The 25,340-nt window shown below is 43.0% G+C and overlaps 1 long non-coding RNA gene across 1 annotated transcript in view; it reads left to right on the forward strand.

Annotated features, from left to right (window-relative positions):
* Positions 1-25,340, forward strand: part of LOC146404262 (uncharacterized) — a 93,061-nt gene that overhangs the window by 48,818 nt on the left and 18,903 nt on the right. The window contains exon 6 of the long non-coding RNA XR_014844778.1: positions 11,159-11,303. This is a non-coding gene — a long non-coding RNA (uncharacterized LOC146404262). The remainder of the gene's footprint in view (positions 1-11,158; positions 11,304-25,340) is intronic.

The following is a 25,340-nucleotide window of genomic DNA, read 5'->3' on the forward strand; positions in this document are numbered from 1 at the left end:
GAAGAGACTGGCTACAGTGGAAGAGATGAAGGCTGTGTATTGGCCCCGAAACATCAACTTCTGCTTCCCAGGATCAGGCTAAGTGTCGCTGCCTCTGAATGTCCAAATTGTCAGCAACTCGGACCGACACGGGGGATCCTCATGTGGAACCATTCCTCAAAGAGGACAACTCAAAGATCCCTTCCAACCGAGAAGAGCCAGTGGTTCATCCTTACAAGGATTGACATTTATTCCAGGGATTGGTTTTCCTTTCCCACTCACAGAGCCGCAGCCAGCACCATTTTCTGGGGCTTTTGGGAAGCTTGATGCACAGGCATGAAATCCCACTCCACATAACTGCTGACCAGCGGGTCCATTTCGTAGGGAAGAAGGTGTGGGAATGAGTTCATGACTTCCTTTCTTGTTCGAATGGTGTGGTCAGAAAAAAAACTTAGGTTTTCATTTGGTGTTACCTGAGTAGATATTGTGGATTTGTTACATTTGGCTTTTATGATATGCTGTTATGGACTGAATTGTGTCACCTGCAACATTCATGTGTTGAAGTCCTAACCCCCACGGCCAAACAATGTGATTGCATTTGGGGAGAGGGCCTTTAACGAGGTAATTGAGGTGAAATGTAAGAAAAGGTAAAATGAGGTCCTTAGGATGGCGCTAATCCAAAGTGACAGGTGTCCTTATGAAAAGAGATTAGGACACAGATGTGCACAGAGGCAAGACCTTGTAAAGACACAGGGAGAAGATGGTTATCTACGAGCCAAGGCGAGGGGTCTCAAAACGAAGTCATTCCCGCCAACACCTTGATCTGGAACTTCTAGCCTCAAGAACCGTGAGAAAATATAGTTCTGTTGTTTAAGCCACCCGCTCTGGGGTATTTATTATTGCAGACCTAACAAAGTAGTACACATGTTAAGCTAATAATAACTTTTATAGTGGTTAGTGTTACAGTTTACAAAGCGCTTTCAGTTGCGCGTCTTAATTGAATCTCATCGCAACTCTGCGAAGTACTTGGGTAGGTGTTATAATTTTCGGTTAGGAAAACTGAGGACATGGGAATCCCTAAGATACGTAGTAAGTGACAAAATTAGGTCCTGAGTCCAAGTGTTCTGACTCCAGCTCCTCTCTCTCCAGTGGGACCTTCTCTATTTAAAAACCGTCAGTGGCCAAGGTCTTGGGATGGTGAACAAGGTCCCTCTCAGGCAGGTGTCCTGTTCCATCTCCTGTCACTCAGCCCTTTCATCCTGTGCTTTATCAACACGGAATTACCGCTCTATAAATCAAATATACCTCGCTCTGCCATGCATTGTGTGAACTGCTTCTCCAGCTGGGATGCTTTTGCTGCTTTCTCGACCTGAAAAATTATGACATTCTTCAAAACTCAGCTCAAATACCGCCTTGTCTGTGAACCCCACCGTGACTCTCTCTCCCCTGTACTCCCATATTTTGTGTATTTTTCTGCAGTTGCACTTACCTCGTGAGTTGGAAAGCAAATTAACAGAGCAGAAAAAGGCCATGGCTGTGGAGCTGTTCTCGAAGGTTAGGTTTTTGTCTCATCACAGAAGGAATTTAGAAACGAGATGGGAATTGGGAAAACTGAGGATTTATTTCGGTGAGAAATACCCCTCTTAAGGAGAGGCGGGCAGAGAGACGAGTGGCTGCTCTGCTCTTTTTTGGCACACCGTTTATATGGGGTCTCTAATTTGATGGGTGGGATATTCACTGGGAAGGTGGGGTTTGGGGGTCATGCTCCTTAATTTTCACCCCTCTTCACCTTCCCGAAGGGAGGAGGGATTTTTTTGTCCTTATTTAGTTTTAACGGAAATGTCATGACGTCGGTGTATGATGGGCACTTCTTATCTGCACAGCTAATTTTATTATGATTTTATTATAATGAGGGCATCCTGGGCAACAGGTTGCATCCAGACACTGGAGATTCATGCTCTTCTCCACCTTTCTTTGGCTGCCCCCAGAGCACTTATCCCCCCAAAAGGTATGGTTTCCTATCTGTCTGGAGGTTCTTTATCCACCCATGGGCCCTGCTGTTTGCATGACATGTGGTTTCCTGCCATCTGGCCCCATGTACCCTTTCTCTGCTCATGCCTATCTGTCTGCTGCAACAGAGCGAAGCATGTGTAGGGTCAAATCCTGACTCTGCCATGTTTCAGTCAAGCTTTCATCAAGTATGAATTAGATGAAACACACTGAACCACGTTCTTGGAATATAAAGATGGCAAAACTTACTCACCCTGAAGGAAATTCAATCCAAATGCCATCTCCTTGAGGATTCAAACAGGAAATTAAAATTTAGAGAGACAAGTGCGCTGCTGGAGAGAGGTACAGGGAGCACCAGGCAAGGCACCGACCCTTCCCTGGGTCAAGGAAGGCTTTTGAAGGACAAACAGGAATTAAATGAAGGGGGGTAGAAGATTTCAGGCAGAGGAATTAAATGTGCAAAAAAGAAGGAGAGAATCACTCTCAAAACCTCAGTCTCCTCCTCGGCAAATGGGGAGATGTACACCTATCTCTTAGGGTTGGTGGCAGGATTAAATGACACATCGTACGCAGATCATCTAATGAGGTGTCTGACATTGAGTGAGTGCTCACAGCATTGAGGCAGTCGTCTTATGCTGTGGTTATATCTGTCTGCCTCTCCGGCTTCACTGCAGGAGTTCCTGGAGGGCCAGGAGTTCCTTATTCACTTTCAAATCATTAGCTTCTGACACTGTGCCTGGCATGTGCTGAGCGCACATGATGTATTTGTTGAATAAGCGGATGAATGCCTGAAGGTCTGAGGATGTGTTCCAGATCTTCGCTAGTCTAAGACAAAAGTAAGACGGAACCAAACAATCGTAGCAACCCTAAAAACCCTGCAAACTTCTCAAAACTTTTCCTTTTTCAATTAATAGAATGAGTAGGGCTTCCTTCTGTGATTTATGTCTCCTGATTTACCAGAAAGTACCAAACGTGCCCCCTTAAAAAAAATCAAAGAGCAACAGCTGTAGGATGAGTTGATTTTGATGTGAAAAGGAGTAATAAAAGGGCAGGTCAGACCAAGTATAAATTCAAATCCCACGACCTTTTCCCCTTCAGCTGTTACCAATACTCCTCTACAGAGATTTAAAACATAGTTCATTGAAAAGCTGGTCAATGATAGAAGGCTAGGAGACCAATGTCTCAAGAACTCTTTTTCTTTCACCTTGGTACGTCCTAAAATCCTGGAATATGATGAGAAACATTGTGTCAATGCATTTTACACATACTATGTGTCTAAATAGAAATTTTAGGTCTCCATTACAGCCATTCTTTTTAGCACCAAAAAATTGCTATACGGTAAATAGACATCAGTTATCAAGGTCAGATTCTCTGGAAACAATCCCACGCTATTAGCTATGAGAGTCATTAAACTGCAATTTAAGCACATTTTAAATAGCCTAACGGACCTTTGTCAGGTCGAGCATTCCTAGAGGAGATGCTGTACTTCCAGATTAATTTTAGAGATGCTCCAGCTCCATACGTGTAATCTGAATTTACTCTCCAAATTCCCAAATCCAGATTCTACGCCTCACTCTTCAATTTATTTTCTTCAGTTTGTATGCAGATTACACCAAGCAGGTGGTCTGTAGCTTGCAGTTGACAACACTTACCAGCTGTTAAATTTACACATCGCTCTAATTTAAATGCTTAATTGCTCTCAGTGCGCTCAATTTACAGCTCATAAACCCCTCCCAATGGCCCCCAAATCTCTTTGCCTATGATAGATTCAAAGTTAAATGAACCATAGTGTCCCTTGGTAGAAAAATAAAATATTGAATAATCCTAAACTCTTTAAATGTTTGTAATTATTTGCTGGAAAAAAAATAACATCTGAGCATTTTCTTTAAGTTACTTTTGGAGAGGAGAGGTTGGGTTCAATGATTGCGAAGTCTCCTCCTAGTTCTTTACCATCCTTGCTCTTTGAAGCTAGAGTACAAGTGTAGTACCTGCCTTTACAGGTATAGAGCGTCCAGAATGATCAGGGAGGATCAAAAAATATTTAAAACCTTGTGGACACTGTATAATGACAAACTGTTGCAGTCTCAGTGGCGTCTAAGTTACGTATACAGATGGTGTAAGAGTCACAGTCTGGTGGGAGAGTCTGAGGGCTTTTCTGTCTACCTACTCCTTTAGCCAGGAAATTGAATGTTGATTTTGAAAGCACTCCTCTCATTCAACTTCATCGTTTTCCGGATGAGGACGCGGAGCCCCAGAAGGTTTAAGTGGTTTGCTCAGTTAAGCAGTAATGGGAGAGTAGGACAGGAATTTCAGGTTCTTGCCTTTTGGGGCAACATTTGGACCCCTTGACCCCCAGCCTCTCCTGTCCCCCAGTTTGTTGCAGAAAGGGAGTAAGCCTTTTTTAAACCTTGCACAAGACACAGAAATGGATTTTTCTGAATGAGTAGTACCAAAGTGCTTTCTGCTTTAAGCCAAACCATGTATGAAAATAGGAGATGTACACTAGGACAATAGGTAAGGTGTGCTCCTTAACCTAATTTACAAGGATTCATCCTTAGATTGTTGTAAATATCTAGGTTCCCTGCTGAATCTTAAAGTTGGCCTATGCTAGTCTCAAGAACTTATCTATTACATAAATTATTCATTCAAACCAATTAGCAAGTGTTTAAAAGAATAATAGTCCCTTAGTGTACACTGAAGATACTAGAATCAAATCCCTTATATATATATTTTTTCTTTTAACAGCTGCACCTGCGGCGTATGGAAGCTCCTGGGCTAGGGGTCACTTCAGACATGTAGCTGCCGGCCTACACCACAGCCACAGCAACACCAGATCCGAGCTTCATCTGCTCCCTATGCCACAGTTTGCAGCAATGCTAGATCCTTAACCCAATGAGCAAGGCCAGGGACCTTGCAGTCCTCATGGACAGTATGTTGAGTTCTTAACCCACTGAACTACAGCAGGAACTCCCAAGTCCTTTATATAAAATGGAATAGAATTTCATATAACCTATGTGTGTGCATCCTTCTGTATACTTTAAATCATCTTCAGATTACTCTTAACACCTAATACCATGTAAGTGCTATGTAATCAGTTGTAAGTATAATGTAAATGAAATGTAAATAGTTGCCTTTGCACAGATTCAGGTTTTCTTTTGGGAACTTTCTGGAATTTTTTAAAAAATATTTTCTATCCATGTTTGGTTGATTCAGCGGATATGGAATCCAAGGATATGGAATGCCTAACACAGAGTCAGGTGCTATACAATTTTTTGTTTGTTTGTTTTGGCTGATCCTGTGGCATGTGGAAGTTCCTGGGCCAGGGATCAAACCCATGCCACAGCAGTGACAATGCCAGATCCTTAACCCACTGCACCACCAGGAAACTCCTACAGTTTTTAAAAATAATAAGCACAATATAAGTGGTGTTTCCTGTTGACAAGGAGCTTGCATCTTAGGAGCATAAGACAAACAAATGAAACAACTTGAAAACAAAATAGTATATAATGAAGTGTTAAATTGTAGAGTATGAACCAAAAAGAAAACAAAAAGACTACTTACAGAATGGGAGAAAATAGTTTCAAATAATGCCACAGACAAGGGCTTAATCTCTAGAATATATGAGAAACTTACATAATTCAACAGCAAAAAAGCCAATCGACCAATGGAAAAATGGGCAAAAGACCTGAATAGACTGTTCTCCAAGGAAGATATACAGATGGCCAGCAAACACATGAGAAAATGCTCAACATCGCTGATTATAAGAGAAATGCAAATCAAAACTTCCATGAGATACCACCTCACACCAGTCAGAATGGCCATCATTAGTAAGTCCACAGATAACAAATGTTAGAGGGGTTGTGGAGAAAAGGGAACCCTCCTGCACTATTGGTGAGAATGTAAACTGGTACAGCCACTATGGAGAACAGTTTGGAGGTACCTTAGAAATCTGTACATAGAACTTCCATATGACCCCGCAATCCCACTCTTGGGCATATATCCGGACAAAACTCTACTTAAAAGAGACACATGGAAGTTCCCATCGTGGCGCAGTGGTTAACGAATCCGACTAGGAACCATGAGGTTGTGGGTTTGGTCCCTGCCCTTGCTCAGTGGGTTAACGATCCGGCATTGCCGTGAGCTGTGGTGTAGGTTGCAGATGCGACTCGGATCCCGCGTTGCTGTGGCTCTGGCGTAGGCCGGTGGCTACAGCTCCAATTGGACCCCTAGCCTGGGAACCTCCATATGTCTCAGGAGCGGCCCAAGAAATAGCAAAAAGACAAAAAAAAAAAAAAAAGAGGGACACATGCACCCGCATGTTCATTGCAGCACTATTCACAATAGCCAGGACATGGAAACAACCCAAATGTCCATCAACAGATGATTGGATTCGGAAGATGTGGTATATATACACAATGGAATACTACTCAGCCATAAAAAAGAATGACATAATACCATTTGCAGCAACATGGATGGAACTAGAGACTCTCATACTGAGTGAAATGAGTCAGAAAGACAAAGACAAATACCATATGATATCACTTATAACTGGAATCTAATATCCAGCACAATGAACATCTCCACAGAAAAGAAAATCATGGACTTGGAGAATAGACTTGTGGCTGCCTGATGGGAGAGGGAGGGAGTGGGAGGGATCGGGAGTTTGGGGTTATCAGATACAACCTAAAATAGATTTACAAGGAGATCCTGCTGAGTCGCATTGAGAACTATGTCTAGATACTCACACTGCAACAGCACAAAGGGTGGGGGAAAAAATGTATACATGTAAGAGTAACTTGATCCCCATGCTGTACCGTGGGAAAAAATTAAAAAAATAAAATAAAAAATTGTAGAGTATGAAAAATTTGTAGGATATGGATAATAAAAAGACAAATGAAAAATTTTGTAAGACAAACATCTCTGTATTAATTTTTTGTGTGTTATTTTCTGTTTATTCATGTACTGGCAAATGAAAACAGGTTGAAAACAATGCAAAACAGAAACCATGTCCTCTACTCCCGTTAAAATAATTTGGCAGGTTTGTAAGAGCCTTGGTGCCCCCTCGTGGCCAGCTGTAATAGTATTGTCTGTCTGCACTTAGTGTTCTGCAACTTAAGATGCCAAAAACAGTGGGGAAGACTTCAATTTAAAACTACTTGTCAGGGAGTTCCCTTGTGGCTCAGTGGGTTAAGGGTCAGATGTTGTCACTGTAGTGGCTAGGTCACTGCTGTGGTGTAGGTTCAGTCCCTGGCTTGGGAACTTCCTCATGCCAAAGGCGAGGACAAAAAATAAAAACTACTTTTCAAAGTTTTCTTTGAATAATACACTTATAGGGTAGTGTTAACTCAATCTCTGGAGCTAGACCACCTCAGTCCAAACACCAGCTCTGCCACTTACTAGCTGTTTGAGCCTGGGCAAGTGATGCTGAATCATTCCATGTCTCAGTTCCCTGTGTGTAAAATGAATAATAATAGTACTCTCTTCATGACATTTTTACAAGAGTTAACTGAGCTAGTATTTGTAAAGCACTTGGAACAGAGCTTATCAAATAGTAAGCTTAATATAAATATTTGCTAAATAAATTAGAGCAAATCACAATATAGATCATTCTTATATTTAGGTTAGGGTGACAATAATTTTTCTAAGCTCAGGAAATAACTTGACTTCTTTGGGCTTAAGTTTCCTTAATAATAAATAATCGTGTGTCAGGAAAAAAATTTTTTTGGCTGCACCCAGTTTTTCCTATTACCATTCTAATTAGTATGATACATTTGCTATCATCTGTGACCAAATATCAATACTTCATTAACTGAAGTTCACAGTTTATTCATATTCCCTTAGTACTTACGAATATTCTTTTACTGTTCTAGAATCCCATCCAGGATACCACAGTCCATTTAGTTTTCATAGCTTCTTAGGCTCCTCTTGACTATGACAGTTTTTTAGACCTTACTTGTTTTTGACGACCTTGAGAGTTTTGAGGAGTACCGGTCAAGTATTTCATAGACTGTGCCTCAATTGGAATCTGATGTTTTTCTCACGATTAGATTGGGCTCATGGGAATGGGAGATCACGGAGGCAAAGTACCAGCTTCATCACATCATATATACTATCGTCATAACTTATGACTGTTGACGTTGACCTTGATCACCTGGCTGATAGAGACTTTGCAGGTTTCTCCACAGCAAGGGTATCTATTTCCTCCTTTTCTAGAGTCTTTGGAGGAAAGTCCCTATGTGCAGCCCCCACCTAAGGAGTAGGGACTTAATGCTCCCTTTCCTTGAGGACAGAGTATCCATATAAACTACATGAAATTCCTCTGCATAGGCACTTTGTCTCTTTTCCATTTATTAATGTATTCAATAATTTGTTCACAGTTTGGAGAGTTCAGGGTGTTTTGGGTGCACCTACTCCTTGCATGGCCTGCAATAACCCTTTCTCTGCTCCAAAAATAATAATTTATTTATACCAGTATTAACTCATAAACATTTTATGCTTTGAGTTATTACCCAATTTTACTTGTATTTATTTTTTCCAAATTGTTCCACCTTTGGCCATTGCGAACTCTTGCAGCTGGCTTCTCTGTCCCTCTCTCATACCCTCACCAGTGTGATTTTATTTATTTATTTTGTCTTTTTGCCTTTTCTAGGGCCGCTCCCCCAGCATATGGAGGTTCCCAGGCTAGGGGTCCAATCGGAGCTGTAGCCGCCGGCCTATGCCACAGCCACAGCCATGCCAGATCTGAGCCGCATCTGCGACCTACACCACAGCTCATGGCAACGCCAGATCGTTAACCCACTGAGCAAGGCCAAGGACCAAACCCACAACCTCATGGTTACTAGTCGGATTCATTAACCACTGCGCCACGATGGGAACTTCAAACTTTTTTTTTTTTTTTTTTTAATCAGTGTGATTTTATAGGAGAGCACATCCTTACTTTCTGTCATTACAGCACGTTCCAAGCTCATCTTGTGTATTTCCTGCCCAAGTCCTAGAATCAACCATTTCTCCAAAAAGCCCTAGTTCCTTTTGTTAGAGATGTAACATTGATATAACACTCTTTCTTTTTTTTTTTTTTTTTTCCATTTAGGACCACACCCGCGGCATATGGAGGTTCCCAGGCTAGGGGCTGAATCAGAGCTGCAGCTGCCAGTCTACACCACAGCCACAGCAATGCCAGATCTGAGCCACGTCTTTGACCTACACCACAGCTCACAGCAATGCCGGATCCTTGATCCACTGAGCAAGGCCAGGGTTCAAACCTGAGTCTTCATGGATACTAGCCAGATACATTTCTGCTGAGCCACAATGGGAACTCCAGATATAATACAACACTCTTTTTGATCCACTCATCTGTCGATGGACATTTAGTTTGTTTTCATGTCTTGGCTATTGTGAATTGTGCTGCTTTGTATCTTTTTGAATTATAGTTTTGTCTGGATATATGTCCAGGAGTGGGATTGCTGGAGCACTTGGTAGATCTATAGTTAGTTTTCTGAGGAACGGCCATACTGTTTTCCATAGTGGTTGTACCAATTTACATTCCCACCAACAGCGTAGGAGGGTCCCCTTTTCTCCACACCCCCTCCAGCATTTGTTATTTGTGGACTTATTAATGATGGCCATTCTGACTGGTGTGAGGTGGTGTCTCATTGCAGTTTTGACTTGCATTTCTCTAATAATCAGTGATGCTGAGCTAGCTCATGTCTTTTTATCTATTAGTAATATCCCATCGGATAGATGTACAATTTATCTTGTAGACGTACAAGTCAAGCAGTGTTTTGGTAATTGAAAATGCAGTTATAAAAGTCATCCTTACCCCAGAGAAGTTCCCTGCCCCTGGAGTTTGTGCATGAGAAGAACTGTGTTACATGTATAAGCAAGGTGCTGTGGGCACCCATGGGAGAAAGTGGACATCCACCTAGGAATGTGATAAGGTGTAATGCAGAGGTAAGTGGCATTTATCTCAGGTTTGAAAAAAGAATAGGCATTTAAGAGTGAGAAGTAAGATGACTGGTGAAAATGAACCTGCCAATACACATACATCCGAAGATACAGAAGAACTCTATCATTCTCCCCGTCGGAAGCTGATACTCCTGATGGTGATTGCTGTTCAAGTGGGTGGGGTGACTGAAAACACGCTGGTGTGTGTAGAGAAAGCCTACCTGCCCTTTGATGTCTTCTTGTAGCTGCCACTTTCAGGCATTCCTCACCCCAGCTCCTTGTCTCTAAACCCCAAAGCTTTAGAAAACCCTTGCATTACCATTTCCTACATTCTGTAGGAGTGACCACCTCCTCTGCCTTCTGCAGGCATCAGGTCTCGAGATCACCTTTTCAGAGTTCCCACTGTGGCTCAGCGGGTTATGAACATGACTAGTATCCATGAGGAAGCAGGTTGGCTCAGCGGGTTATGAACATGACTAGTATCCATGAGGAAGCAGGTTCGATCCTTGGCCTCGCTCAGTGGGTTAAGGATCTGGCATTGCCATGAGCTGTGGTGTAGGCCACAGATGTGGCTTGGATCTGGTGTTGCTGTGGCTGTGGCATAGACTGGCAGCTGCAGTTTGATTCTACCCCTAGCCTTGGAACTTCCACATGCTGTAGGTAAGGCCCTAAAAAGCCAAAAAAAGAAAAAACCCACCTCATTTTCCCCTACCTCTGAAATGCTATATTTACCTGAACAATTCCAGAAATGAACCGTGACAGGAACTTGGATCAGAATTAGAGGACATCAGGACTTTCTTTTATGAAGGTAGCAAACTAGGGTCCACTTTCTCCTGACTCTGCTCCGTGTAAGCTTCTTGAAGAGAGTCAACGCAAATCTGTTCATCTATATTTAGGCTGCCTGCTTCCTCCTTGAGCATTCAGAACTGCACTTTCCTCTCTCCTGCTGACTCTATAATGTGTGGCAAGGCCTTGAGATTGGGCCAACGCTCCCTGGAGGCACAGCACTCTTCTGGAATAGAGTTCTCCAGGGAAAAGAGCTGTAAAAATGTGGAAACTGGAAGAGTAAGAGCTGCTTTAGTTCTAACTCTGTTTGATAATCATGACTCTTAGCACTGAAAGATGACATGCCAATTTATACCAAGAAATAAATTACAGTTTGGGATAATCTTTAACAAAGACGTGGCAACCCTGTTGACACTATAAATCTTTTTTCCTATTTCAGCCAGTGCAGCCCTCCAGGGAATATGTACTGAGTGACACTTCACAGAACGAAACAGAAAGCAGTGGTTAATTTGACCCACTACAGATGACAGAAACGGAACCAACCGAGTGACCGATGACAATTATTTCCAACATTTAAAATACCGGTAATTAAGTTTCCTGTATTCATTTCCTAAGATGCAAACGTTTCCAAGAACTAAACTCAAGTTTGTTGTAGAATAATATTTCAGAATCTAAGAAAGTATGAAAACCACTGTTGCATAAATACAAATATGTGTCCTTATCCACATTTGGCTAGATAGTATTTAGCTTATGATCCTTATAATTTTATCAGTATGGTAATCGTACCTTTCTGTTTAGGAAAAAAATTATTTTATTCAAGTTAGATTAGAGGTGGTTGTATATATAACCAATTCTGCTACTAGACTGAAGCATCCTGAAGAGAGGTGTGTGTTTCAAACATCCTGTACCCTCCATGCAGCAGGAACTTCCAGCTGTCCTCCAATATTCATACCACTATACTCCCCTTTTTGTTTTTTTTTTTTTTAATGATTTTTGTTTTTTCCATTATAGTTGATTTACAGTGTTCTGTAAATTTCTACTGTACAGCAAAGTGACCCTAATATATATATGAGGCATATATATACATTACCTCATTACCCTCCATCATGTTCCATCACAAGTGACCGGATAGAGTTCCCTGTGACCCCCTGGATTTTAAGTGGGTTACATCATCACTCAGAATAAAGACCATCTTTCCTCAGGCTGCCTTCAAACAAAGAATATGTAAGCATAAGTGTAAACCGTCTCTAGAAACCTTCCTTAAGTTAGCTTCCTTTTCCAACCTTTATTTTTCCTGCTGGCTGGATGGTGGTTCTGATGGCTAGAGGTGAGCAGCTGTCTTTGACCATGAAATGGTCTTAGATGAGAGGCCAGTCCTGGCAGAGTAACTTCATGGAGGCCAAATCACACCAGTCTGGCCTGGCTCACCCTGGACTTTTATGTGGGATCAACTATCTTATTCAAGCTGCTGTCACTTGCAACAGGACATAATTCTAACCTTTAAAATCTCTAGCATATGTTAATATCACCAGTGCAGAATATATAGTGATAAAAGTTTGTTGAATAAATGTTGCAAATTTTTGGAGTTCCTGCTGTGGCACAGTGGGTTAAGAATCTGACCAAAGCGGCTCGGGTTGCTGTGGAGGTGTGGGTTTGATCCCGGGCCTGGCGCAGTGGACGAATTGATCAGGCGTTGTGTGGGTTGCAGCTGAAAATGTTGCAGATTTTAGGGTGTCCATTATTTTTGTTGGCTCAGAAGTTCATGGGCTGAAATAGGAAAACAGTGAGGTCATCCCAAGGTCAGAGGAAAATGAGATCTAGGAATCTAGGAGCTCAAGCAATAGGAGATCAGCTATGGTCTGGCAAATAAAGGAGAACGAGTCAAAGCTAAATCTCAGTGAAAGAGACACAGCTTAGTCTGGGGGACTAGGAATCATCTGTCTCTGTGGCCTGAAGGATAGTGAGCAGGTAGCTCAGGATCTATGTCAAAGGGTCTCATCCAGGGTTAGTTTAGCTCCTCAGGGGACTGGGACTTTGGCAATACCTGGAGCTGTCTTTGGTTGTCACCACTGGTCAGGGGAGGAGTGGTGCTGAGGGCGTCGAGTGCATAGAGGCCACAGATGCTGCTAAAAATCTTGCCATGAACAGAACGGCCCCCTGTAACAAAGAATTATCTGGCCCAAAATGTTGATAGTGCTGAGGTGAAGAAACCCTGGTTTAGCTGACTATAGCTGTAGAGGTTGGACCCCAATCTCCAGTTATTCCTGGAGTTCAGGCCAGAGGTGAAATGGATCATTTAGCCAGCCTGCATAACAGCTTGGAAATAGATGATCCAGACTTTCATGTTCAGCATCATTAAGCAAATTTCATGACTAAGCTTGAGTACCTGCAAATTGCTCCCAGAATGCTAAATAGCTTATACCTCAACGTTCCTCTCGCACCACAAAGATAATTGTGCTCTGCCTGAGGCTGAGGCTGTGACATGCTCACAGCCCTTAGGAAGAGTATGGAATATAAAACAGGAATGTATTGGGGCCCTAAGATCTCAGCTGGAGAAGCCCCTTTCCATTCTGAATGTGGGGAGAGGAATCAACTGGACAAGCAAAGGCTCCTTTGATGTGTGTCACCTGTGTCCTAAATGTGGGAATTGTTCCCACATTCCCAATGCCAAGGCTTGTGCAAAAGATCCGTGTCAGAGAGGCTAAGAGGGCAGATCTATTTTCATTTATGCAGTTGACTTGCTCTTTGAACTGAAGTAACCCTCTGACTTTTCCAGGTACCAGCGTTCGTACAGTGTGAAAGTCAGAGTTGTCATTAGCTGCAGAATACTTTTCCAAAGCAGTGTCTCCGCTTTCTTGAGCGGACTGCCTGTCTCCCATCCCTTAGTTCTGGAATTATATCTTGTTGCTTTGTCTGGCACACATTCCTCTGCCGTCTCATTTTGTCTAACTTGCTATTTGTATTTTTATTTATGTGGTGGGTTAGTTCTGGTTCTCGACCTTGGAGAAGTGACCCTCAGTAGATGCCCAGTGCGTCCCAGCAGTGCCCCCACTCTTGTCACTCAAGGGTCGGGCGCTGGCTGCTCCCAGGGTAGGTTCTGACCTATGTTTGCAGAAGCAGTTCCACAGGCTGTGGAATCATCCTTTTCTTGCTCCTGGTGTCTGCCCCCTGGTGGGTGAGGCTGATCTGGAGGCTCGTGCAGGGATCCTGGGGGAAGGGCCCGTGCCTGCCCACTGGTGGGTGGAGCTGGCTCTGGGGGAAAGGTGGTGTCTAGGGACAAGTTTAGAGGTGGCTGTGGGCTCAGGAAGTCTCTAGGCAGCCTGTCTGCTGATGAGTGGGGCTGTGTTGGGCGGGGTCAGGACTTGGTGTTAGTGACCCAGGACGTCAGCCTCCAGGAGAGGTCATGAAGATGAATATGCCCTCATATGTCTGCACCAGTGTCTGCATCCCCAGAGTGAGCCACAGCGGCCCCCTACCTCCCCAGGAGACCCTCCAAGACCAGCAGGTAATCTATGAAATCACTGCTTTTGCCCTTGGTCCCAGTGCACGTTGAGACTTTGTGTGTGTCCTTTAGGAGTGAAATCTCTATTTCCCCCAGTCCTGTGGAGCTCCTGCAATTAAGCCCACTGGCTTTCAAAGCCAAATGTTCTTGGGGCTCCTCTTCCTGGTGCTGGACCCCTGGGCTGGGGTGCCTGACATGGGCTCAGAACTCTCCTGCTGATGGTGTTCCCATCATGGCTCAGCAGAAACAAATCTGACTAGCATCCATGAGGATGCAGGTTTGATCCCTGGCCTTGCTCAGTGGGTTAAGGATCTGGTGTTGACGTGAGCTGTGGTGTAGGTCACAGACATGGCTCAGATCTGGCGTTGCTATGGCTGTGGCTCCAATTCAACCCCTATCTTGGGAACCTCCATATGCCACAGGTGCAGCCCTAAAAAAGACAAAAAAGACCAAAAATAAAAATCAAAAAAAAGAAAGAAAGAAAAGAACTCTCCTGCTGTGGGCGAACCTCTACAATATAATTATTCTCCAGCGTGTGGGCCACCTCGGGGGTATGGGATTTGATGGTTTTGTTTAGCAAGTTCGCCCTTCCTACTGTCTCATTGTGGTTCCTTCTTTAGGTCCTTAGTTATAGAAGATCTTTTCTGATAGGATCCAGCCTTTTTCATTCATGCTTGTTCTGCAGTGGTTGTGATTTTTGTGTGCTTATGAGGGGAGATGAGCTCAGGGTCCTTCTTGGCTGCTTTCAAGCAGTATCTCTTTGAACAGCAAAACTGGGGACTTTTTTTAAGCTAAGGACATGCATATTCATGAAGGGCTTTGTTAATTGACGGAGTCCAAGCTCTACTAGGTCTCAAGGGTCAGAAAAGGTCAGCATCATCAGGCCTCACATTTCAGTTGGTCTAGTGGTTGAGCACTTGAGGCTAATCTTTATCATTGAAACAGAAGCGGGAGTCTTTGCAACTGATATATTATCTTTGCTATTATTACTTTTCTTACATGATAACAGTGATTTATTTCTGCATTCTTTTGTTCCCTTAGGATCGCTAATTACTGAGACCTGTTCAAGGGCAAGCATTGTGGCCAGGCTTAGATCCCAAAATGGTTTAGGCCACAAATGGCTTCTCTTATTCTAGAAAGCCATGCCTGGTTCTCTTTCTCTGGAGACCCCCTACCTTATCTGCTTACAACAGTGCTATAGAGACATAAATATTATAGGTCCACTGGGGATGGAATAATTAATTTCGTTGGAAGAAGTAGGTCCAGTCATTCATTATTTTGTTTAAAAAATATTTACTGGGGCGTTCCCATCACAGCTCAGTGGTCAATGAACCCAACTAGCATCCATGAGGATGCAGGTTCGATCCCTGGCCTCGCTCAGTGGATTAAGGATCCAGCTTGCCATGAGCTGTGGTTTAGGTTGCAGACTCCACTTAGATCCCACGTTGCTGTGGCTGTGGTGTAGGCCAGCGGCTACAGCTCTGATTCGACCCCTAGCCTGGGAACCTCCATATGCCACAAATGCAGCCCTAAAAAGCAAAAAAAAAAAAAAAAAAAAAAAAAAAAAAAAACAACAGGGAAAGCATGAGCAAGATGTCAGGGTGCCTATCAGCTTGTATCTCATCAGCCTCGGCATATTTCCCCATCACTACCCAAATCCCAATCCCACCCAAAATCACACCTATTAGACTTATCCCTGAGCCCAGTCTCGAGTGTAAATCTCCCCTGAGGAGGTTTTTAACGTATATCAGTATTTTATGGCCAAATAACACACTAGTACACCAAAATTTTTAATCCATTCATCAGTTGATCAATATGTGAGTTATTTCCACTTTGGGGGCATTACAAATAATAGCTGCTATGAAAATTTGTGTACAAGGTTTTGTGTGGACATCATTTTTCAGTTTTCCTGGTTATGTACCCAGTAGAAGTAGAATTTCTTGTCCTCAAAAACATTCAATCTTGGAACAGAATAGAGCACCTAGAAATAAACCCATGTACATATGGTCAATTAATCTATGACAAAGGAGACAAAAATATACAAAGGGAAAAAGACACTCTTTTCATTAAGTGGTGTTGGGAAAACTGCATAGCTACATGTAAAAGAAGGAAGTTACAGTATTTTCTTACACATGTACAAAAATCAACTCAAAATTGATTAAAGACCTACATGTTAAGACCAGAAATCATAAAACTCCTAGAAGAAAACAATATACTCTTTGACAAAAATCTTTTTTTTTAATGAGAGTTGCAATGTTTATTTCAATGTTCTCTCTTTCTCTCTCTCTTTTTTTTTTTTTTTTTTTTTTGCCACACAGGCAATATGTGGGAATCCCTGGGCCAAGGATTGAACCTATGCTGCACAGCAGCAACCAGAGCCACAGTGGTGAGAATGCAGGAGCCTCAACCCGCTAGGCCATCAGAGAACTCCCCCTTTGACAGAAATCTTAGCAATATTTTTTTGATATGTCTCCTCAGGCAAGAGAAATAAAAGCAAAAATAAACATATCGGACCTAATCACACTTTCAAGGTTTTAAACAGCAAAGGGAACCATCACAAAAAAAGAGAAAAAGACAACTTAATAAGTGGAAGAAGATATTTTCAAATGATAGTCCGATAAGGGGTTAATGTCCAAAATATGTGAAGAGTTCATACAATCAATATCAAAAAAAACCAAACAACCTGATTGAAAAATGGACAGAAGATCTGAATAAACATTTTTCTAAAGACATACAGATGGCCAACAGGCATGTAAAAAGATGGTCGGTATCAGTAATCACCAAGAAAATGCAAATCATAACCATAATGAGATATCACTTCACACCTTTCCCAATGGCTACCATCAAAAAGACAACAGCTAATAATCATTGCCAAGGATGTGGAAAAGAGGGAAGGAACACTAGTACACTGTGGTTGGGAATGTAAATTGGTGCAGCCACTGTGGAAAATAGTATGGAGGTTCCTCAGAAAATTAAAAATAGAACTATCACATGATCCAACAATTCCACTCCTGGGTATTATTCCAAAGAAAATGAAAGCTCTAATTCCAAAACATACGTGCACCCTGAAGTTCATAGCAGCATTATTTACAATAGCAAATTTGGAAACAACTTCATTCATCAACAGGTGAATAAAGAAAGAACATGTGAGATTTCATACACACACACACACACACACACACACACACACACACTAGAATAATATCAGCCATTAAAAAGGATGAAACTTTGCCATTTGCAACAACATGGATGGACTTTGAGGATATTATGCTTAGTGAAGTAAATAAGACAGAGAAAGACAAATGCTGTTTGTTTTATATGTAGAATCTAAAAATTAAGACAAAGGAATATAACAAAACAGAAATAAGACTCTTATACAGAGAAAAAACTAGTGGTCACCATGGGGTGAGGGTTGGGAGAGGGGCACGATAAGGAAGGGGGATTAAGAGGTAGAGACCACTAGGTATAAAATAAATAAGACACATTAAAAATTAAAAATTAAAAAACTAAAAATAAAGGTTTTTAAAAGTTAAAAAATAAATAAGATACAAGGATGTAATATACAGCACAAGGAATATAGCAACTATTTTATAATAACTAAGTAGATTATAATCTATAAAAAATCATTGAATCCCTATGTTATACACTTCAAACTAATATATCATATTTCTCTTTTTTTTTCTTTTTAGGGCCACACTTGTGGCATATGGAAGTTTCCATGCTAGGGTCAAATCAGAGCTGCGGCTGTAGGCCTATGCCACAACCACAGCAATGCCAGATCCAAGCCATGTCAGTGACCTACACCACAGCTCACGGCAACACTGGGTCCTTAACCCACTGAACAAAGCCAGGGGTTGTACCCGTGTCCTCATGGATACCAGTAGGGTTCTTTACAACAGGAACTCCCTAATGTTATATTTCAGTTGCACTTCAATTAAAAAAAAAGATTCAGGAGTTCCTGTTGTGGCTCAGCAGAAATGAATCCTACTAGTACCCATGAGGATGTGGGTTTGATCCCTGGCCTCGCTCAGTGGGTTAAGGATCCAGCATTGCTGTGGCTGTGGCCTGCCTGCAGCTGCAGCTCTTCTTTGACCCCTAGCTTGGGAACTTCCATATGCCACATGCACAGCCCTAAAAAATGCAGGAAAAAAGATTTCAATCGCGAGGTCAAGCCTCCAAGGAAGCTTTTTTAAAAATAGAATTTCTTTTTTAAGGGCAGTCTTAGGTTCACAGCAAAATTGAGAAGGTATAGATTTCTCGTGTACCCCCTGCCCTCACGTAGGCATAGTCTCCCGCATTATCAGCATGAGGAAGCTTCAAAATTGTCCCTATCTCAGTATGAATGGCTTCCAGTAGCCAATCAGATTACTCTCTCCTAGCACCTTGGAGAGCAATTTTAATTAGGAAGCAGGAGTTGGGGTGAGTATAATTTTAGAACGTAGAGCAATGTGGGGGAAGATATTTATATTAGAACACTTCTTATCATAACAGACACTGACTACAACTGGTCAGGCAACCAGGGAGATAGCAGCCTGTAACTACTGCAGAAGAGATGTAGCTGGAACCCAAGGAAGCCTGGAAGCAGGGAGGCAGAACCACTATCTTTCTCATTTCTTTGCTTCCCTCAGCCTAGTTTCCCACTGTGCTCTCACAGCTTTATCTCTAGACTGAATTTTTTTTCTCTAAATTCCAAACCAAAAATATCCCCCAAAATCCCGAGGATGGATGCTAACTAACTTGGCTTGTGATCTGACCTCGTTTGACCAGGTTATGAAAGACGCAGGTTGGCTCAGTTTGGGTCATGTTTGCACCCACAGACTCATTGATTGTGAGCAAAGGCAGGAGTTGTAAGAACTTGGCAGCGCCTTTGCACTACACGGTGGTAGTTGGAATAATATGCCTCTGAAGAAAAGGGTGCTTTTCTGAGGCCAGGAGGCTTGTGGAAGGACACGCAGGCTAGCTGTCCACCAGGGGGGCACCCCAGGTGGTCTGGCAAGGCCTTAGCCCAAAGTTTCAGAGAGAGGTTTAAGTATAACAACAAACTCTTAATTACTTGCAAATTTTTCCAAGGCCCCGGAAGTCCTAACAGCCCCACATAGTGCTCAAGTCATCTCTGGCTTATGCTTCTGGTCATCTAGTGAACCGAGTATAGAATGAACTGGATTCCTCAGAGACCTCTTATGTTCTGCTACACAGATAGTTGGGGAAGGAAACGTACCCAATTCTGTCTATTAGCATTTCTTCCCTAGTGGATTGGGTTGTAACCGACCACAGGGTACCAAGGTGGCCGATCATGTCAAATATCACACTGATTTGTTCTGAATCCCTCGCTCACCGTAGTCACGTCAGGGTTTCCTCTCCAGAGACGCCTCCTCGACCCACCCAGACACCTCCTCTTCTGTCTTCCTGCCTGACGCTGTTTTTCTCCATCGCATTGATCACTACCTGCTGTTCCCGGTCTCATTGCTCATTGTCTGTCTCACAGAATTAAGGCTCCACGAGGTCAAGGGCTTTGTTCACTGTGGAACCCCTGCATATGGAGCAGCACCTGTCACTCTGTGAATAATTTTTGCCCCATGGCAACACCTCTGATAGAGCAGTGGTCTTCACATTCATTCAGGGTGAGATACTGGGAAATCATGATATCATGCTGGGAAAATAGTTTATTTCATCTTAGGGAATAGAAACTGTTTTTTTGTGTTTTTTTTGGCCATGTGCAATGGCTTGATGTGGGATCTCAGTTCCTAGACCAGAGATTGAACCTGGGCTGCAGCAATGAAAGCACCAATTCCTAACCACTAGACCAGCAGGGAACTCCCAGAAATAATTTTCTTACAGGAAAATGACCATATGCATATACTTTCAGTGGAGCTTTCAGCTGGGCCTAAACTATAATTCAGACATTCATCTAGGCATGTGGATTCTACAGCCACCTCCCCAGGACTGGCATTGGGTAAGTGGCCTGAGGATCCATTTGAGAGAGAAAGAGAGCGAGAAATAGATTCATACATACATAAATGCACACATACGTGTATATATATATATATATGTGTATCTATATATACACGTACTCGTCAAATTAAAAACAGTGTTTACCTCTGGGAACAAAGAGGGATAACATTCATAAAGGGACTTTAGCACTAGTCGAATGTTCTAATATTTTAGAATATTTTGAGTAGAGAGGGAGAGAGAAAGAGAGAGACAGAGAGACAAAGACAGAGACACAGAGACAGGGATAGAGAGAAACATTTTTAAAACCACTATGAACATGAAAAAAGGCTGAAGGCAAATATGCCAAAATATTAAAAGGAGTTGATTTTCAAATGGTAGGAATATGGCTGATTTTTTTTCTTCTTTATTCTCTTATTTTCAATTTATCTGCACTAAATAAAACATGATGTAAAACAGAATTAATCATAAAAATGGAAGAATTAAACTACTGCTAAGAAGGCTTTTACTGAAATAAACGGATAGAAACACTTAACCATTTTTTCTGCAATGCCAAACTCACATCCTTGCACCTTCGGTTCCTAGGCCTAGGATTTCTCCCTTTTCTTTTTTAATACTGTGCTGATATTCTGAAAATCTGTGGAGAGGAAAGATGTGAGTATGACCTTGTGTCATGTCTCTTCTTTCCAGAATCATTTGCGATTCAGAACTGGTTACATATTATTTCTAACCAGCAGAGTGGTTCATTTCTTTGAATGAATAGAATTTTAATGTCTCTTTCTATTAATATCTTGCTTTTTTTTTTTTTTTTTGTCTTTTTGTCTTTTTAGGGCTGCACCGAGGCATATGGAGGTTCCCAGGCTAGGGGTTGAGTCGGATCTATAGCTGCTGGCCTATGCTAGAGCCACAGCAATGCGGGATCCGAGCTTCGTCTGTGACCTACACCACAGCTCACGGCAGTGGTGGATCCTTAACCCACTGAGCGAGGCCAGGGATCAAACCTGCATCCTCATGGATGCTAGTCGGGTTCGTTAACTGCTGAGCCACAATGGGAACACCAAAATCTTGCATTTTTAATATGCTTTGTAGAGTTGATTAGTCTTAGAATCCACAAACTCTATGGTAAAAGATATTTGATCACAAAAGTCTTTACTGGAGCCAATAAATGCTCTGCGTTCCCCCCCCCCATTTTTTTTTTTTTTCTTTTTATGGCTGCACCTGCAGCATATGGAAGTTCCTGGGCTAGGAGTCGAAGCTGCAGCACCCTGTGGCTTATGCCACAGTCACAGCAATGCCAGATCCAAGCCTCATCTGTGACCAATGCCGCAGCTTGTGGCAACACCAGATCCTTAACCCACTGAGAGAGGCCAGAGATTAAACCCAAATCCTCGTGGATACCATATGGGATTCTTAAGTCACCAAGCCACAAGGGCAACTCCTGCATCCCTCATTAGGCCTTGGAATTTTTTTTATTTTTTTGTTTTTATTTTTATTTTTATTTTTTTTGTCTTTTGCCTTTTCTAGGGCCGCTCTCGAGGCATATGGAGGTTCCCAGGCTAGGGGTCCAAATGGAGCCGTAGCCGCCGGCCCATGCCAGAGCCACAGCAGCGCACGATCTGAGCCGCGTCTGCAACCTACACCACAGCTCACAGCAACGCCAGGTCCTCAACCCACTGAGCAAGGCCAGGGACCGAACCCGCAACCTCATGGTTCCTAGTTGGATTCGTTAACCACTGCGCCACAACGGGAACTCCAGGCCTTGGAATTTTAGCAATCACATGGCTAATGTTATCTGAGTTAGAGAATTATCCAGGGCAGGTATTTATGTCTGCTTTGTTCATTGCTATATATTTCCCCAGTTCTTAGCACAGTAGGTAGGTAGCATAGAAAGTGCTCAATAATTGTTTGTTAAATAAATAAATGGGTTTGAAGCATTGAAGAAATTCTTATTTGTGTGTTACTTAAGATTTGGTCTACTTTCTCTCCACTAGGGTCCCACGTGACTAGGAGGGTGGGGAGGGGAGACAGTGTTGGGACTGGGGTGGCAAGAGTTCTGTTAAGGAAGGGGAGTGCAGTTACCGAAAAGAATAGGAAATAGGTGTTTGGGAAACAAAACCAACAGCTGTCCACAGGGTAGCCCATGAACTCATCGTAAACTGTTCATTCACGTTAGAAATTTCAGAAAGAAAATGAGAAAGAAGGAGAAAACACTAGATATTATGGTGAGGGGTGGACAGAGGTGGGAGGTACAGAAGGGAGGCCAGAACGAGGCGGGTAGGGAGCCCTTGGACAGGAAGAGAGAGAAGTGGGCACATCCGTGATATGACCCATGTATGTTTGGAAAGGGTTGTTCCAGTAGCTGTGTGGAGAAGGAACACTGAGAGGTGGCAAGAGCAGAGGTTTGGAGACCTGCTAGGAGCTTATGTCAACTACTCAGACGAGTGATGCGGATGCTCAGGCCAGGGAGGAAGTGGGCGAAGTCACCAGACATCGAGTGACTGTGCACACAAATGACTGATTTTAACTGGGATGTGTGCCGCAAAAGAGAAGAATGGGGGATCTTGGTCTGCTCGGAGGGGCGGAAGCGCGTCCAGGCAAGGTTTCTTTGAGCGAATGGCATTCACGCTGAGACTGGAAGGGTGAGGGAAGAAGGAAAGGAACAGAAAACTTCTAGAACAGGACATACAAGTGGGAAAGCTTCGAGGCCAGAAGCGCACAGCTCACTCTAGGAACTAAAAGGAGGCCCATGTGAACAGGAGGAGCCACTGGGTAAGATGAAGCTGGCAAGGTCAGTGGGAATCAGATATTATAGGGCCTTTGAAGCCTTGTGTGCCTTGTAAGACTGTTGACTTTTAGCCTAAGAGCACTAGGAAACCACAGAGGGATATTAAGCCTGAGGGGAACGTTACTTGTATTTATTAAACGTGATCTATCCGGCCATCATCTTCATGATCCGATGCATAGTTTACAAAAGGTACTTTGATTGCAATATGGGAGATGGATCAGAGGGAGGAAGGGCAAGTGCAGAGCCCTAGTGGGTGAGATTCAGAGGCTGACAGTGGGAGGTGGCGGTGGTGTGCCCTACGGAGGTGGCAGTGGGCATAGAGGGAGAAGGATGAGGTAACGACTGGCAGGTTGGGGAGCAGGGATATGGAAGAGGCTGAGATGAGCACTGCACAAGAGACATTGGCAAATGGGGTTCATCGGAGGGTTGGGACGTTGTCTTAGAGTCAGTCCCTCCTTCTCACCCCAGAGTATCTTAGAGTGTCCTTAGAGGACTGTGATAGAACTTGCAGGATAACCAGCAGAAAATAGATGTTGTACTAAGAATACTTCCAAGTGAGCTTATTGATGAAGAGTTGCTTATAAAATATGGGCAGGGTGCAGGGGAACCACAAGAATAACCTCAGGCCCCAACTAGATGGGACGAGAGGAGAGAGAAGTAACCAGAACGCAGAAGGTCACTTTAACCTGTACTCTTTGGTCAAGGAATTCACAGGGAAGAAGCCAGGGGAGTAGAAATTTCCCGTCGCACTTTTCTTTCTCCCATGAGTCCACTGCCTGGGACCCCCATCGGTAAACCCCAGCCAGGAGCCAGGGGGCTTGGAAACTGTGGTGTGTTTAAGTCAGCCTCCAGGTGTGAGTGCGGGTGAAGGGCAGAGAGTGGACAAACAGAAGTCCCTGCTGGAGCTCAGCCAATCACATTAACAGTTCAGATTCTCACCTCTTAGCCCGCATAGGGATAGGATTCCAAGCATTTTCATTTAATTTAATTTTTTCTGTGCCCTTGGCATTCGGAAGTTCCTGGGCCAAGGATCAAACCTGTGCCACAGCAGGGACCCAAACCTCTGCAGGGACAAAGCCAGATCCTTAACCCACTGTGCCACAAGAGACCTCCTCAAGCATTTTAATTGAGAAATAAAAATAGAAGAAGGAAAATGTTCTCTACTGTTGGAGGAAGTCCCTCCACCCCTTCCTCCCTGCTACTCAGGATATTTAGTTGTAAATTCTGATAAAAATAACCTTTTGAAATCTGAAGCTTTTGCCAAGCTTATAGCAAGATCTTCTAAGATACAGAGAAGACTTTTGCAGTGAAGTTCAAAGACGTTTGCATTTGCAGTGAAGTTCAAAGACATTTATTTGCATCCTGCACAAGTGACGGTTGTTTTCTGCAACCTAGGCAACTCCTTGGAGCTTGAATGCATCAGAACCAGAAGATCTGGCCAGATAAAATTATTTTGCCGCATCATGAATCTGAGCTACGGAAGCTTTCTGCCTTTGTTTTCCCTATTACCCAAGTTACAGCAGATTTGTTTTTCTAAGCACATTGTCTTTTTAAAATCCATGACAAGTCGTGGAAAATTCATCATGCTTGCTCAGAATTCAGCTGGTCAGCACATTTTTCCATCTACAACCTAGTAAAACAGGTTAGCCAGGTATCTTATTTCTTTGCCTTCTAAAATGTTATGATCCTGGAACAGGCTTTCCATATTTTTCTTACTGGCTCTGGTTTCTACGGCAAGTTAACAGTGATTATTTGTGGTCTGACAGTTCCCTTGGCGTTACACCAAAAACAGGAGCAAGAAAGCACATTCTTAGTCAGGGAGGTTTAGCGTCGAAGCCAGATATTCAGCTGTGAATCCACATTCCCTTCCCTTCTGTACCCCTTCTCTCCTTTGAGTGAAAATATCATCTGGCAGTTTCTTTGGTTTCCCAGCTTCAGACAGCTACTGGAGCCCAGCAATTCCCCAAAATGTCACAGCATTTTCAAGTCTGTATAAATGTCGATCTGATTTCTTAAGTAGAATACTCGTCTCCAAGTTAAAAGAAATGAAGTGTTTTTCCTCTCTGCTTTAGAAAGCTGGTTTTTCAAAGATTGGGGCAGAACTGCCGCCTGAGCTTAGTAATGCGGACGAGTCAAGAGCAAGAGTGTGAGGGGTGCACAAAGACAGTGGAAGCTGTCCTTTCCCGCTCTTCTCTTCCGGCTCTGCCCCTGCCACCGCCGCCCCACCTACAAAAGTCCTCTCTGAAAAAGAAGTGAGGATGGGGTAGGAAAAGCTGTATGAAGAATTTGGGAAAGCTTGGCTGCCGAACGCTTTAACTGTCAACATTCAGTAACTACAAAAATGTTTCAATTAAAAACCTTAGACCCCAAAGGCAACTTAATTTT

This window comes from Sus scrofa, chromosome 4 (genome assembly GCF_054392235.1).
Source record: "Sus scrofa isolate SSC_HxYL_T2T_F1_AM1 chromosome 4, Sscrofa_HxYL_maternal_Yorkshire_Landrace_v2.0, whole genome shotgun sequence".
NCBI lineage: Eukaryota > Metazoa > Chordata > Mammalia > Artiodactyla > Suidae > Sus > Sus scrofa.